The 17,086-nt window shown below is 42.1% G+C and overlaps 1 protein-coding gene across 2 annotated transcripts in view; it reads right to left on the bottom strand.

The window, feature by feature from the left end:
* The window catches only part of znf536 (zinc finger protein 536), a 192,238-nt gene that overhangs the window by 102,434 nt on the left and 72,718 nt on the right, over window positions 1-17,086 (bottom strand). For both annotated transcript variants that reach the window (XM_070833703.1, XM_070833711.1), the window contains exon 3: window positions 16,074-16,173. The gene's annotated coding sequence lies outside the window, so the exon portion shown is untranslated. The remainder of the gene's footprint in view (window positions 1-16,073; window positions 16,174-17,086) is intronic.

The raw sequence follows: 17,086 nt of genomic DNA, 5'->3' as shown, positions 1-17,086 counted from the left end.
AATCACGTACAAGCCACCATAAAACAGTCGACATTAGTATCCTCCACAAAAACACATTTGTATTATCCGTCTTTCAATAGGAAATCTGAGATGACTCGCCATGAATTAAAAGCTTGATTCGTCGGACGTGACAGCTGGACATAATTAAAGGGATAAAATATTAGTGAAGTTAAGAACCATGGCTTGAATCCCGGTATTAAACAACTCGTCAAACTTTTGTAAAAGTCACAACACCTCTTTAGTTTTAACTATGAACCATTACACATAAATCCTAAGACCTTCTAAGCACATTTGAAGCAGTTTGCTAGACTTCCCTAAATGGATGGTTTGAGCTGTTCGGCCAGGTCATTATGATTAATAAAAGTAGCACCACACGATCATATTCTCAGGCCTCTGTGGTGCAGCCCACAAAGAAGGAGATCATAATATACAACCCCACTGACAGGAAGAATGATGATAATGGATGATTCCGCAAAACACCAGGTTACATTAATTAAAATCCTTTTCAGCGTTCATTGCCAAAATAAGATTGTTTCATTTCTAAATATGTATTTATGATGATTACACTATGTTAAAGATTCGCAAAAGATTTTGGTTACAGAGAATAAATTATGGTTTGGGTTAAAGGCTGAGGTATGCTTAAGGTTAGGCAACGCTGTGTCATAGAATATATGTACTAATCTGCAACATTTGTGAAATGTAATGCCATCTGGACTGCATTTTACCAACACAATGAGGTAACATTGTTGATGAACATATCTGGCATGTCACAAAATGTTGATACTAAACTTACCGGTATAATGTTCACTGGCAAAGCCTGCAGCACAATATCCAAATGTAGCAACTAAAGCATTACAACATTTTTTAAAACATATTTCAGCACTTGCAGCACAGAGGTTAAGATGAAAGAAATATTGTAGTCTTATTGAAATGTTGGGAAAATGTTTACTGTATTGATATTTGACTGAAACCACAGCTCTTCTTTAGCCTTGACTAAAGGGCTTTCTTGCCCAAATAGAATCACATTGGGACTCAGGATGCAACCCACTTCTCCGCAAAACAAACACATTATAAACGTAATTTCTAGGAGACGTGGTTGGTATTGGATGTCAATCATGGGTTGAGGAATCATTAACATGAATGTTATTCGCAACAGTGCTGGTCTGTCCACGGATGGTCATTGGTATCCAGCTCCAGAAAATGCTATTAAGCAGACCTTGAATAAAAAATCATCATTACTATTATTTTCTAATCAAACTACTTTACAGATTTACTTCATGCGCGGGCAGTACGCTGTTTCTACAACTGTAGTTTGGAGGAAAACAAACTCTGTGCCATCACCCACTTAAAATGACAAATCCTTCAGTGTGATATGACACAACAACAAAACAGTGCAATCAAAACCACTGACTCTAGTGAATACTTTTGACCTAGCTGGGTACAGAGTTGCCTTCGAGATAAGCGTGTGCAGTGCACACACACACATGCGCACGCTCACACACATATCCAAGAAAGAGCCCCCAAGTCAGAAGGGCCTATGACAAGGGAAAGGGGTGATGTTCAGCCTTAAGGAGAAGTTGGCTCTGTCAAGCTGTTTCATGCCATCGAGATGCAGGATCAACTACGAGCCTAGGAGACACAATCACACACACACACACACACACACACACACACAGCCCCGGAGCTGTAGGCTTGTTATGAGACTTGCTTTGCATCGTTACACTGCTGACCCCGGTTGTTCCAGTGACTGTATGAATGTCTAGGAGGAGCCAACTCAAGCAAACAAAGCAGACTATCGCAGACTTTGGTGAGACAGAAGATAACAAAAGTCTCTAGAAGGACATTCTGAAAATTTAAAAAGACAAGATAGGGATCCACAACTCTATTACAGTCCTCTATTGAGTTCAGTCCATTTTAGTTATTTATCAGTTAGTCTATCGTTATACTATATACGCATAAGTATATATTAGGTAGCCTAATATGAGAACAAGAGCCAGTGTAGGGGTCACAGTGAGACTTCAGTATCAGCTTACAATTGCCCTATTACATCAGCATAAGTAACTGAATCCAAAGAGCTAACTAGCTTATAAGAGACCCAATCCCTCTGACTGGCTTTCCTCTACCTCTAGGCATGGCTATGACTCTTTCCCATCCAGCTCAAAGGAGAATGCGCTATGAGTGCGCCTAATGTGGACTCACTGAAATGTCAAAGCATTATATATCCTTTTCCGCACAGAGTGGCCCCTAAGGGTTTAATTGACTATGCTGTAAAGTGAGTTTGAGAGCCGTGAGAGAGTGCGATGAAGATGAATATGTTTCATTACAGGGCAAACAGAGCCTGATGGCTGGAATTGGCATTGAAAGAGGAGGAAGAGTCTAATATGGATGAAACACACATTTATCCATTCACAATCCACAATGAAATGTACGGGCGTAGCTATCCACCGCTTGGCTAATCACCTTTAGTGAACTTATCGGGGTAGCGATTCATATTTAACATGTGTTCTTTTCACCTCTTTCCTTTTTTTTTCCTTCTCTCCTAGTTGGCCTCTGTCTTTCGTTGATCCAAACAAGGAGGGAACAAGCTTCCAACGACTGCCTGGCGACTTCAAATACTTGTCAAACAAAGAACAGAGCAGAAGACAGAGGGAAGAAAAGGGGCCCCGCTACTATCCCGCGGCCTTCGTTTACCAATTATACTGAGTACCTGCTGACAGGTGGGTTGTCACAGTGTCTGCTTAGCCACCCAACTCCCCTCATCTTCCCCCCTTCTACATCCCATCACTTTCCATCCCACTCTGGTAGAGTTTACCACGTGCTGTGGAGAGGAAGCTCCTTGCACCTCCAGGCGAAAACGGAGGAGACAAAAGAAGAGACGGATAAAGAGGATGCGGAGGAACATAGTGAAAGTTTAGCTTCAAGACTCAGGCTTTGATTTGGAAAACATTTAAGAGTGACAAGACTGATGATGAAAAGGTTATCAGAGTTAAGTTAAGGGGTTGAGGGAGCTACAGTATTTACTGCTCTCTCATAGAACTAGTTCACTATGAGTTTTTGAGAGCCAGTGGTGCCATTGTTCTTTCTTTTTATTTTGGAATAGATCTAGCAAATAATTTAGATCATAATAATGGGAAAGTCAGGCTGCAGGTGATTTAATTGGACATAACCAGGCTCTAATAACCACTTTATTTTTACTGTAGTATTGGTTTGTAACAACATGCATCAACACCAGTGAAATGATATATACTCTTCTTTCAAGTTGATGCCAATTTAATCTTTTTTTAAATCATTTTATCATATGGTAGTGTAATATCGCTGTCCATGAAACGTACACAAGGTGCTTATAATATAAAAAATGGACAACATTTTTGACAAAATTCCAAAGTATCGTTTTTTTTATTGACCACGTCTCTCTCCAATAGCTTCTTTTTCCTGAAAGACTGTGAGGATGTTTGAAGACAGGGGGCCTCCCCCCTACCCATTTATCCTCTGTCTTGCCGCCTCAGAAACTCAGCCAGCCAACGAACACGACTGAGACAAAACATAACCATAATGGCTCATTAAAAGGAATGGAGACGACTTAGGCAAACAAAGCAGCCTTCACTGGGCTGTCACCGAAACTCCTGTGATGGTGCGTCCAAACTCACGCTGGTGACAAGGAGGCGAAAATGTCTTCCTCCCACCGAAACTTGCGATGGTTTGGAGTGTTTTGACTGCGCCTGACGTGTCTCTGTATTTGTTCAGTGACAAATCTAATGTGTGCACAGCAGAGTGACAGACCGCTGTGCTCCGGAGGGATGAGAAAGTGTGTGTTCACCCTGTTTTTCTCTGCTTCCATAGAAGAGGTGTGCGCGCTACTTGTGCAGAAATGCCCCACTTCTACAGGGAGTTAGATTTCTCGGTATTAGTATCAGGGTAGGTTAAGGTTAAGCTAATCGTTAAGCCTTAACCAGCAGCTTAGGAGTATGGTGCCAGTCAGACGTTTAGGTTGGGTTTGAGGACTCAAGTTCTTTACATACAGATTTGGGACAAATTTCAACAAAGTTTCTCAGTATGATGTTGGTCCAGCTCAAGCCTCAGGAAGAGCTCCAGTGCTCCTTGTTATAGATTCTCCAAGTCTCTGAACTCTGCTGGACTGATGGCACCTTTCTTACGCCATGATATACCCTCATTTGGTCTTTGATGATGGTGGTGGAGATAGCTGTTCACTGTGTGTTCAGCATGGCCTCCTCAGATGCAGGAAAAGCGGAACATGACATTCCTTTTACATTTACAGCATTTTACCATTATACAGCGCATGTTTTCTACTTGTTTTATCACTCCTCTTGTCTTTAAAAAGTATGCTGGCTATCAGGTTAATGCTGTGTGTTTTGGAGGAAAGCAGAAGCGGAACTGACTGGGTAGGGGTCACCACAGACCAGCAAGCCAATCATCAACAAAGGTTCAGGGGTCTGCGTGCCTGCTGGTGCACACACCATTTTGCAAAGCAAATCGCAAGAACCATGCATCGGCTCCCAGCGGCTGTGTAATTGGGTTGAATTGTGGTGACTTTGAAGGCAGTAGCATATGATTCACATTTCACACTTTAATACCCATCAAGCCATTTAGTGACCTCTTGTATCACATATGTAAGCCTCTGCATTCGTGCAAATGTATCTCCTATTATTTAACTTTTCTTTTCCACCGTTCTCCCAAACTTATGACACTGGATAAATCAAAATAGTGGCAATCAATCAGTACTCAGTGGTATGGTGCATTCTGTAAACTCTATCATGTTGTCGTACACTCTACTAAAGCTCTTCAACTTCTTCTGAAACATGTTTCTCACTTTTTTCTGACTGAAGCTAGCGTGTACAGCTAATCCCATAGGCCGCCACTGACCCAGCACCTACTGCAGTGAAAGCACAGTCGTATCTGCTTAGCAATCCCTCAGTAATTAAGGAAGGCCCGCACCATGCCTAAACCTCTCCCTGACACAGTGTTGTGTCTGCACTGCATGGAGACAAGGAGTCATAAGAGGCTTAAGGCTCATGTACCTGCCGCGCCGTATGTGTGTGTGTGTGTGTGTGTGTGTGTGTGTGTGTGTGTCGTGTGTCTGTGTGTCTGTGTTTCAAGAAAAGAGGGACAGAAGATTAAAAAAGTGATCGGAAAAGTAGAATTAACCACCTTTACTGCCTTCTTAATTACTGTGAAGTCCACCTCTGTGTGAGCCGCACTATAAATACCCTCCAACTCCCAAGAGGCCCTGAAAATCCAACTTGTAAATGAACGAACACACACACACACACACACACACAGATACACACACACACATCCTTTTCACAGAATGACCAAAAACTGAACCCGACACTTCTCAGAAACTGGGCCAAACCATATGTCCTTCTGTGTATTTTGGGATCAGACTAATTCGTTTTGATGATAGAATAATTTTTTTTTTAAATGAAAAAGCGGAAATTTAACGACAGCAGGAACAGATAGAGCTGGTAAGAGACAGAGAGAAAAAAGGGAGCACCCACAGGAGGAGGGTCTGTGGGGAATGAATCCAGGTCTTAGGTTGAGTTCCAGGGGAGAGAAACAAAAATGCTGAACCTCAATAGGATCGACATCCAGGGCAACTTTTCAATAAAAGTAGAAATGATCTGAATCAGAACAAACAGAACTAAAAAAGCAAATTCAAATATAATTGGGTTGTTTGTTTTTTTTTTCTTGGATTTGGGTGTGTAACTGGTTTGTATAGATTCCCAGGATGGCAGGAGTTAAAAGAGGCAACAAAAGAAAAGGGAAATAATAGAACATTGAAAGACAATATGTTCTTTAACAGAAAGAACTGAGAAATTGTAACGTTGAGAATGTGGATCTGAAAAAAGAGAGAGAAAACATAAAAAGTGACCTATGCGATGTTCAACGGTAGAGAAAGTAGACAAGGTGAAGCCTGCTGCTTGTGGGTACAACAGCAGGGGAGAGAGAAAAAGAGAGAAAGCAGGGAGAGATGGAGGAAAAAGAGAAAGGAGCAGAGTAGCAAGATAAACTCCCCACCAGAATGGCATCACACAGCCAGGGGGTCCATCATAAGGGAAGGCATGGAAAAAAAAAAAGTAGAAAAACCTCACAAGTGTTCCCCAAGACACTTATTCCTTCATACAGCTCACCAAAAAGACATCTAAGGCCGCTGTCTTTTAAGTTGCTCAGGCCTTTAATAGACCAGACAACTGGCAGTCTGGCTTAGAAATATGGCAAGCATGGAAAGAAAGGCTTAAAACAGTAAAAAATGGCTGAGAGGGCAGGCTTAAACAAAGATACGCCTTAAATTAGAGCGCTGAGTTGATGTGAGGAGCTTAGTTTTAGAAAGTTGGATAGCAGGAAATGTAGCTGTGTTGACTCTTCATGCTTCCCTTTACACAAGGACTACTCAAACAGGAACACCTTATTTATACACAGCATGCCATTCAGATCTGTTCTCTTTATATGTGTTAAGACAGCTCTGTCAAAAAGCCAGCCTGACATGCACCATCACAATGAAACAGATTAATTAACTTGTTTGACTGTTTCCCAAATTGTAATAATGACAAAGCATCAAAAAATAAAGTTGTTGTTCATATCTGTTATCTTCACTGTTCTGCAAAGTCGGGACAAAAATATCTTTCAGATAATGACACTTAGTGTAAGTTCAATCAGGAAGACTGAATATCTTCATGCTTACTCTATTTAAAGTCTTTGTCTGTTCCCGCTTACAACTCAATCAGCTGAACGAGGATGCTCACTCCTTCACTTGAACCAATCGGATTTTTCCACGACCCCGTGAGCCAATCATCTCGTCGGTATAAAGGTTTAAAGCTGTTCCCTTCTCTGTGCTGTCAGCTGTCATGCCAGTGTCACGTCGATGCAGCCCTCCCCCACCCTCCTCCACCTCATGACATCACTACCCCCTTAAAATATGTCATCACGATGGGCTCTAATCACCAAAGTCTCCTATCGTGCACTGTGCCAATGGATTAATCTTATTACTCTTTAAGCCTCTCTTTCAAATAAGCCTCACCCAAACCTTCCCGATGCATGTAGGTGCAAGCTCAATAAACTCCCAATAAAGGTTGTAGACAGCAGATGCCTCTGACGATTTAACTGAAGCAAATGCGAAACTGTGCTAACAATATTAAACAATAAATTCGATGACAGTGATTAAAAGTCAAAAAAGTTTGAGAAAAGTTAGGTAGTACAGTAACAAAAACTCGGTTCCAAAACAATTACAGCGTGCTTCATGTCTCAGTTAATAAAATAAGATGTATTCCTACAAAATAAACTACCCAGCAAAGTAAAATGATTAAATTTAGCTCCATCTTTACCAATTTACCAAATTAAATGTGTTGTTGTAATCCTATCCACTTAGAAATAAGTCAAATAAGTCTTTATATGTTTAACTGTACAAACAGTAAACCATTTCTAAAATAAAAAAAAACCCTAGGTGGATTTGAACTGCAGATTACAATTGTGTCTAATTCAGTCTTCTCCAATCTGAAGTCAGTGCCATTATGTCAGAAAACACAACATAATTGTCTTTCAGTTGACAAGAACTAAAAATAAAGAGACAATAGCTTTGAGATGAGCAGAGGCAAAAAAAGAGAGAAAATGTTTTGTCCTTCAGCCATGTTTTCATTCCACTTTCCCACCCCATGCCAGTGACTGCAGAATAAACGGATATGTGAATTAAACCCCATTGTTTTAAAAAGATCTGCAGCTAAATTTAGGCGCAGCTCTTGTTCTTCCTCAATGTGAAAGAATGTGCCAGTTTTGTTATGTTTGTGTATTTTATTTTCTTCCTTTCCTTTATCCCTCATTGTAATCTCGGGGTACATACATCTCATGTTGTTTGAACAAGTGTGAGTGGTGTATCTATGCATGTGTCAAGGAAAAAAAAAAAAACACACACATACACACACATATAGTTCAGCCATGCGATTTTTGCAATTAGAAAAGACACAAAAATAATTATTCTGCAGCGCAGTCAGTCGACATATCCTGAGTCGATGATGCACGGATCACGTGTTTAATAAAAAAGGTTAATCAGTTGTTAATCAGAGGATTAATAACTTGTTATTTTCTTTACAAAACCATTAATATTATGCCATAAATATTTAATGTTGATAGGTCTTTTTCTTTTTTTTTGTTTCTTTTTTGGTGGGAAAGACGTCGTGGGGGTGGGGGTGATATGTGCTTGGTGATGCAGGGCAGAGTGAGCAATATCCAGGCATTAATGTGCATTAATCATGCTTTGGTGAAGACAAATAAATTCATTCATGTTTATTAATACAACCTTGGAGAAAACAATACTCTTTACATTATTCACCGAGTTATTAATAAAGGATTTATGAACAGGAGGACCACAGGACAGAGACTGGGGATCAGAGAGGAAGAAAAGGGGAAAAACAAGAAAAGAGGAGCAGAAGAGGGAGGTCAGAGTCCCGAAGCCAGGAGCACAAGTTCATTAATGTCTAGGATGGAAGGGGCACAAACATTTAAGGAGGGGATGGAGTGTGTGTGTATGTGTGTGTGTGTGTGTGTGAGTGAAACAGAGTGAGAGAAGTCCACCACTGGAAAGCTGGGGGTTAAACAGAGATTTTCTGCCCTCACTCTTTCTCCTTAACAAATTACCCTGCCCGTTTGCTAATCAAAGCAAAACAAATATTGCTTTTCATTCGCTCCATTTGTTTGAATGAACATACAGACATTCCCAAAATACTCATTCCCAGCTCAAATGTAATTAAATTGTGCCTTTAGTGAAAACATGCAGTGGTACTCCAATTAGTTGTGTTTTTGTCATTGGGTAAAGACGGAGAATGGCAGTGGGTGCGCCCTGGGCACCTTGGGGTCCCGAAATGGAAGTATGCCTTTGCGTGCAGAGTGAGTGTGTGTGTGTGTGTGTGTATGGGGGGGTTGTTAGACAATGTTTGGGTGCACAAGGCTGACTGCAATGACAGAGGACAAGTGTTTGCAGAGTTGGTGGATGATTTAGTGATCTGGTGACATTTTATTTGTTGTTCGTTTGTAGCATTACTGTCTTGGCAAATAGTGGTAAGTAGGTTGTTTGAGATGAGAAAAACAGAGTGCCCTTGTGACTGTCCTCGAAGGAAAAATGGCAGAATAAGTTCCTTGTATGACCTGACAGGAGATGAGGGAAAGGCCATCCTCCCAAACCCTGACTACAAACCTATAGTCAAACCTATGGGGCTATATGCACTGAGGGCATCTGGTTACACAGAAGCAGGGTTCTCGTACACCACCTTGACACACAATACTATTCCCAGCCACATTAAATCCATGTGAGCTGTCTATTTTCAACATGAACTGTCAAATACTGGTACACTGCCAAAAAGTGATTGTAAGCGCACTACAAATAACTATGTAGATTTTCTGAAAATCACTTTGGTGTTATCCTATCAAAATGAGTGAAAATGGTGGGGAAAAAATGGGGCAGGTGCAGGGTACTGCTGTCCACCCGTGAATGCATCTTCTAGTCGTTGTCTTTTTCTCCTTCTTTTTTTCTCCCTTTGTCTTAAGCCCCAAATTGTGTTTTTATTGAAGGGTTATATAGATCGCTCGGCAAAATGTCATCCGTCAAGCTGTCAATGAATCCATTCTTTCATTTAATGATCAGCCTACCTGATATGCATTTTACATGGCTCCATATACCTTTAATGGGAATCAATGGAAAGCAAATAACGCTGGAAGCCAGTAAGCTGCACGTCTGACGGACGGATGTGGACGCCAGCTATTTGTCAATACACACAGTTCTGTTCTTAGCCACGCAGCTTTGTACTGTATACGCACGGATGAACGTGGCTGCAAAAGTGGCTCAGGGAGGGTTAGAGATCGGCTAACATATGAGTCTGTACAATCCCGCTGCTACATTCTCCCACTTGCTTTGTCTTCATAAACTAAAAGAGAGGAAGAGATTGAGTGGAAGAGACAGAAGGAAAGGAGAAGGTGGAAATGATGAAGGCAGAAAGAGAGAAAGACAATTAATGAAAGAGGAGGAGGAAGAGATGGAGAGCGGGAGGCTTAAAAAAGGGATGAAGTGAAAGGGCTGAAAAAGGGGGAGGGAAGGAAAGGACAGCCATTCGACATGGTTTCAGTTAAATACTGATTTCATCATGCGATTTGGGGGTGGGGGGGTGGGGGCTGTGGTTGTGGCAGCTCTAAAACACATAACTTTTTACGAAGTGAAAATCAAATATTAAAAATGACAGGCCTTATAAGTGTGCTGAGTGAGCTCGGGTCACGGAGGGAGGGAGGCGCGGGCGGCTTGTCAGCTACTATCTGTCAGGGCGAATTAGAAACAATCAGGGCCGAGTGAAAGGGAAGGTGATTGTTATTAAGCGGCGGGGCCCTGCGAGCGGGCGCCCCAGATGTGGCCGTGCATATAAAAGAACAGGAAGCCGGCAGTTTAATTCAGGAAGCTTGCCGAGGCGAGCGAGCAATGCCACAAAGGAGGAGAGGGAGGCGGTGGGTGCAGGGAAGAGGGGGGGGGGGACAAAGGATATGAGGGGGTTGGGGTTTCTTGTCGCTAATATGCTGGAAGTTACTTTGATAACACATTAGGTCTTTTGTGGAATTGTGGAAAGACGCACCTTCTTTTTTTATTTTTTTCTTCAGTTCATCAATCTCTGTCCATCCCGCACGGGGAAGTGGAGGGTCAGCCCAGAGAGAGGGCAATAGGAAGAATCTAGATAAGTCGACCTTAACACACACACACATACTAGAGCGAGGCGTGGAGAGACAGCAGAGCCCATATATCAATTACAACCTGATATCCTGGGAGGATGATGGGACGGAGAGAGAAACCCCTGAGCAGATGTGTGTGTGTGTGAGTGTGTGTGAGCTCCTGTCTGAGCGCCCAATCCCCCTGAACACTCTTTTAAACCTTTTACTTTTCTTTTTATAATCACCTGACAGTCCCTCCATGTCTCTCCCTGAGCTGCTGTCGATGTTTGGTCTACGTGCACAGACTTTTCCTCTCACGCTTGCGGACGAGCACATTGATGGACACGGACATGACTCGGTTTTGACTACTTTTGTAGTCCTGTTATCTGTCAAGTTGCCCCTTACCCCTGTAAACCTCCTCTGAGACAGACATCATTTCCCACAGATCCCTATCAGGGAGAAGGGGAATGAGTGGGGGTTGCTGGGTAAGGGGGGGGATGTGAAAGGGGGTGGTTGGTTGATGTGTACAATATGTTAGTCAGGGGAGGGTGGGGTATTGGAATTATAGGGAGCGACAGTAATCTGCCAAGAGGCTGCAGACTCAAAGGCACACTGGCCATTGTGACACTTTGAAAACCACACCACCACACATGAACAACTGTGAACAACTCACAGAAAATAAAAGTCAAGTGAACTTGAAGTCTCAATTTAACTTTTTAATTTGTTGAATGGACATCAAACGGAGCCTGATCACATAATCAGGAATAATAAAAACGGTTTATTAGAAGCTTCATTTGACCACACTGGGATCTAAACACACCCTACTTCCGAGACAGAAAGTCAAGTGGATCCATTGCCTCTCAACTAGTTTCACTTAACACCAGTTACGTGAAATCAATGGGAAGTACAGGAGGAAGAAAGAGCAGAAATGAAGGAGGTTGTTAAGATAGTTTTCTTTCATATAGTGCTTCTGTCTCGGAGAGTGAAGGGCTTTGATTTCTATTTACTTTGTAGTGAGAGATATCGCAAGAAATTATCCCTCCCCTTAAGAATCACTGATCATCCAATAGGTTTGCCACATGCTCTCTCTCTCGCTCCCTCTCTCGTCGTCTTTATTGTGGTGATCAGTCGAACACTCGCCTAACACAAGCCGTCTCTGGTTTCCACCTCCCAGGTTTTTCTCTCTGTTGCCGCTGCTGATGTAGCGGAGGTTATATGGTGTTAAACACAGAGCTGCTAAACGTTCCCCAAGGTAATAACAGTCAGTGTATATACAGCACTGTGCTGTATGGCGACGGGAAGTTTCCTGCCAAGCGTGGAAGCAACAGAGATGGAGAGAGAGAGAGAGGCGAGAGGGAGGGTGAAAGTAGAAAAAAAAAAAAAAAGGAAAGGAAATGAAATAATTAGCAGACAAAGAGGTGAAAAGAGAGAAACAAAGGGTGCAATTAGGAAAGAGGTAGAAGATGAGTAATTGCTAAACCTGAGGTATAAATAAAGACAATGAGAAGTGATACTGATGTTGCACTGTTGTGACACTGTTACATGCTGGTTAGTGAGTGAGCACAGGTGCATGCACTGTGGTTGTGATTCGATGGGTTTAAATCTCAAAGCTTTTAGTCATGCCAGCCCTTTCGTCTATTTATCCACTACTAGTTTCACTTATTCAAGAATTCTTGCATATTTGGTGTACTTAACAGTAACTAAGTACCTGTGATGTAGGAATATCAAAATATATTTGAGAGTGAAAGTTCATTCCTGACTTTCAAAATAGCACTTTGACAAACTCACCTTAGCTAAAAGTCTGCTTACTACCTTTTCTGAAGCTTTCAATAACCTCTCAGAGTCTTGATCAGCAAATTGAAGTTGGTTCTTCGGGTTAGAGTTGTCATGGACTTTATCCAGGAGTAAGCTAATGTCGCTGACCAGGAGTCAGTGGACAGATGGAAAATGATCATGGAGGCCATTCACAACACCAAACCCTGTCCCTGAACAGTAACTGGGGCTGAAAATCACCCGGGTAGATATTTTTGTCAAATACCTTGAATTTTGTGGTACAAGTATAAGCTCTGACGGATAGTCAAGGTTCCAACACATCTTCCTGTCACAATGGCCAGGCACTTTAAGCATTCATCACTTCATTATGCAAACTTCATCCAGGTCATAAACTATAAAGTCATTCCGCTCTTGTTCTCTTCTAAAAAGACAAGTTGACAAGCTGAGAAAGGAGTTGTGACTGTTCACTGTGAAAAAGTAGTAATTAACGGTTTTAAACACAATATATATGTACTGACAAATGGGTTTTATCATGATTAATAAATGTAGTCACCGATACCAAGTGACTGTGTTGATACAGTATTATTTTTAGATTTGAAACCCTGGATCAGCATATGGCTGCTGTATATTCTCCCATCACATGATGTCATTTTGAATTTTGTTCGAATTAGAAGTCAGCTGTGGTAGAAAACCTTTTACTACTATTCATTACACGCTGTTCCACACAGACAAGACATGGATTGTGATTTATAGAAAATAGTTTTCTGAAGTGCCATAAACCGACCAAGCTACTGTAGAGCGTCTTTCCCTCAACTTACCCATCTACATTTTAAAAGCACGGTATTTGAAGAAAGGAAAACAATGGGCTATGAAGGAAGAAGAAAGTCAAAAGTGAAAAAACAGAAGATATGGATGATATGGCAGGTGGAAATTGCCCCCCTCCTCAATCCAGTCCCCCCTCCTTTTTTCTCCAGAAGGCCAAATCCAGGCCATGTCTAAGATTTCACAACGATTAGCGAGGGAGGGATGAGGAGGGATATAGAGATGTACTAGAGCAGCATTAGCCATTAATCACCAAGGAGGGAGGGAGAGGGAGAGACAGAGAGATGGAGAGAGGGAGTGATAAAGAGAGAGGACTGTCCTAGCATGGCTCAGCATGGGACTTGTACTTTTGCTGTCTGGACCTCCAGGGGTCTTGTGTTTGACTGCGGAACAGTGGCTCAGTAGCCGTTGAGGAGCCTGCTAATCCTGGGCCGTTGCAAAGGGAATATACACAACATAAAAATGCGGATACGTCTGTATTGCATTGAACTGCATTTAATCATGTTTATAATTGAACAGAATGTAAAGTTTGCATTGCTGAGTATTTTGTCTGTAATGGCAGCTGGTGTTTAAGTTCCTAATCTAGTTAAATGACAGTATTCAATATTGCTCCTCTACATATACAGTATTTCTTTTTTGTTCCTCATCAATATGCGACTCAACTGTTCTGTACTCTGTAAGAGCGATGTGCTAATATATCACCTTCCAAAAGACTTGATAAATCAACCTAAACCTTAAAAACCTCAAATAATTTTTTTCCTAATATTCGACACCCAACAAGTTATATAACCTAAATGACAAAATGCCAGAATGAAGTATCTTTTCTCTTTGGTCAGCCTTCCCGCAGGATTTCTCATCAAAACATAAGGGTTTGGTTAGGCACAAAATTTACTTTGTTTATGTTTCGGTAAGAACGTCATGGTCAAAAGAACCAAATGTTGACCGCTGGGTTAAAAAAAAAAAAAAAAGGATGCGAACAGCAGCCTCCTGGGTCAAAGTCAAGTGCTTGGTTGAGCAAACCGTTTACATGACCTCCTTCCAAATAGGTTTTGTGATGTGGAGTCACGCTACCTCCACCTTTACTTCTGACAGAAAATAGTTATTATTCACATGGCTGCAAAAGTTCACTTGGAAGGAAAATGTAAATGTAGGTTTGAGAAGATGGAGTGGGAATGGTAAGATCACCCCCACGTATGACCACCTGTTATCAAGTGACTGAATTACACTTGAGTCGCATGATAGCAAATGATGTCCTGTCCATATCCATGACAACTCCATCCAAAGCTTAGGTTGTTGTCAGTCTTTGACCTCAGCAAGAAAACAGCAGTATTGTTGTGTGTTCAGTCTCTGGTACCAAATGTTCTTTTAAAACTAAACAAATATTAAAATATCAGCTGAACTAACATCAACTGAAAAACAAATTTGATGAAAAATATTTGATGTTATTTAACTACTGCTTATACTAAACAGTGCAGAGAGCAGGGAAAGAAGACCACACAGGATATTGTATCAACATCTCCTCAACATTTAGATCTTAGCCTGTCTATTTTACTGCTTGCATACACACTAATATTTGAGCTAGACCTTCCATTAGTAGATAAAAGTGAAGAAGTGTTGCCGGACAACTGTTTCCACGTGTGTGTGTGTGCTGTGATCATTACTACAGACATATAAGATGTAGTCAACCTCCCCACGCTCATCACTGTGGTGGGAGGCAAGGTGAAACAGGGTGACCATAAAACCAGAATAGCCGTCACTTAGTGTTCCCTGCATCCCCCTTTCCCATCTCCCCCACCCCTCCTCTCCGTCCTTACACCCATTCCTCTCTTCTTATTTTATTTTTTTTTATTTTTTTCTGTACTATGAATAAATTTAGTCTGTCCCGGACATGAAAATGTCAAATACCTAAAATACACCTAGGCTAAATAGCATATTAATTTTTAATGCCTGCTCATCCTATGCTGCTATTCTCATATCAGCCCTGTCTGCCAACAGCTGTTGCTGGCTCTCTGGCTGGGAATTTATCATCCATCTAGCTAAAGGAGGGGAGAGAGGGAGAGAATAAAAAAAGAGATGGGAGACATTGTTCGGAAGACAAGGAAAAGGGGAGGGACAGAGCCGTGTTTTCATGGCTGCCTACCTTGCATTTATATCACCTATACCTCACAACTTTCTTACTTTGATATACGAGTGGGATTCAATTACACTAATGCCAAACATAAATTGTTCAAGATTTCTTCCTTTTTCCCCTCCGCCGTGTGTTATAGCATGAGCCTCCTCATACATAAAAGAGAAATAAGGAGCAGAGTGGTGACATTGATGCTGGAGGTAGTGACATTGGGGAGAGCGGCAGAGGGAGACGAGATGCACTGAAGCAATGTGCCAGAGTGGGTGTTGAATGCCACCCATGTGCGTTTTTAGGTGGCATGTGGTGGATGATTATCATAGATTATCACAATCCAGATTGTTACAAGTTCTGTCTGCGCACATAGCAGCAGTGTACTGTAGCTGTGTGACTGTGTCTGTGTGCGTGTGTGTGTGTTTTGGTTTAAGACAGAGTGCCTTTGGGGATAAGACTAAATGGTGAGTGAATGACGAACAGTTGGAGTGTGTGAGTGTATGTGTGCATTTATGCGTGTGTATGTGTCTTGTTCTTTTATGATTACAGTGTGAGAAGCAAATATCATACAAGGTTTAGAAAAATGGCAAAACTCTTCAAGTTGAAGACAGCTTGCAACAGGCTAAGGTATGAAGTGTGTGTGTGTGTGTGTGTGTGAGCTTACCTTAACACTCCAACTGCATACTGGACTGCAGCCTGTCTGTTAGGATCAAGTGGCGTCTCACTGTCACTCCTGACCGACTACTATTTGCTGGAATGGCCACCTAGAGGGAGGAACAGAGGAGGAGGGAGATTAGACCGGGACGTGATAATGATATATAGACTTGAAGAAGCGAAGAAGAAGATGGACATGGGATACAGCATGGAGAAGAAGACAGTGATGGGTGGAAAGGAAGGAGAAGATGGGGTGGGGGGAGGGGTTGATGTCAAGATGAAAATCTAACAAATTCAGCAAGCGACGCTGCAGAGGTCAAGGGAACGCAGCCGAAAAAGGTTAAAGATGAAATCAAAGCCAGCGTGCTGTGGTGCCCGGAGGCACAGCTGAAAATCTATCCCTCCAGGGCAAGGCCACCGCTGACGCGAGGCAGACAAGAAGCTAAATACTGCACGCCACTCGGGGATCTTTCATTTTCAACCGATCAATAAGGGCTTATATTTATCAGGGCCTCCGAGCAGCTGCCACGTCTGACAACCTCCACTTCATTTTTGCACTCCTCCTCCTTCTCCTCCTCCTCTTCTCTTCCTCCTCCTCCTCACCCTCGCACGCTAAATTGAGACCCATCGACCATGAAAAGGGGCAGAGACCCTGGATTGCCATTAACCCCCCTTGTGTCACTAGACTGTCTAACACACACACACAAACACACACACACACAAAATGCCCTGGAGATACAATTCTGCAAAAGGTCTGTCTCCCCCTGCTTTAAAGAAACATGCCTTATCATTATGGCCTTGGCACAGACACCGGCACCTCTCCATGCCTTTTGTTCCTCAAGCTGCCCATGCCACCCGAGACACACACACACACACACACACACACACACAACCTCTGTCTTACACACACATGCACAGAGACAAACAAACATGTAGACACACTCTGCCCTGCCACAACCTGATTTCAATTTCAATTTCTACCATTTGTACATCTCTTTTTTTGCCGAATTTATTTCAAATAAG

This window comes from Pempheris klunzingeri, chromosome 1 (genome assembly GCF_042242105.1).
Source record: "Pempheris klunzingeri isolate RE-2024b chromosome 1, fPemKlu1.hap1, whole genome shotgun sequence".
Taxonomy (NCBI): Eukaryota; Metazoa; Chordata; class Actinopteri; order Acropomatiformes; family Pempheridae; genus Pempheris; species Pempheris klunzingeri.
This window is presented reverse-complemented; position numbering and strand designations above follow the sequence as displayed.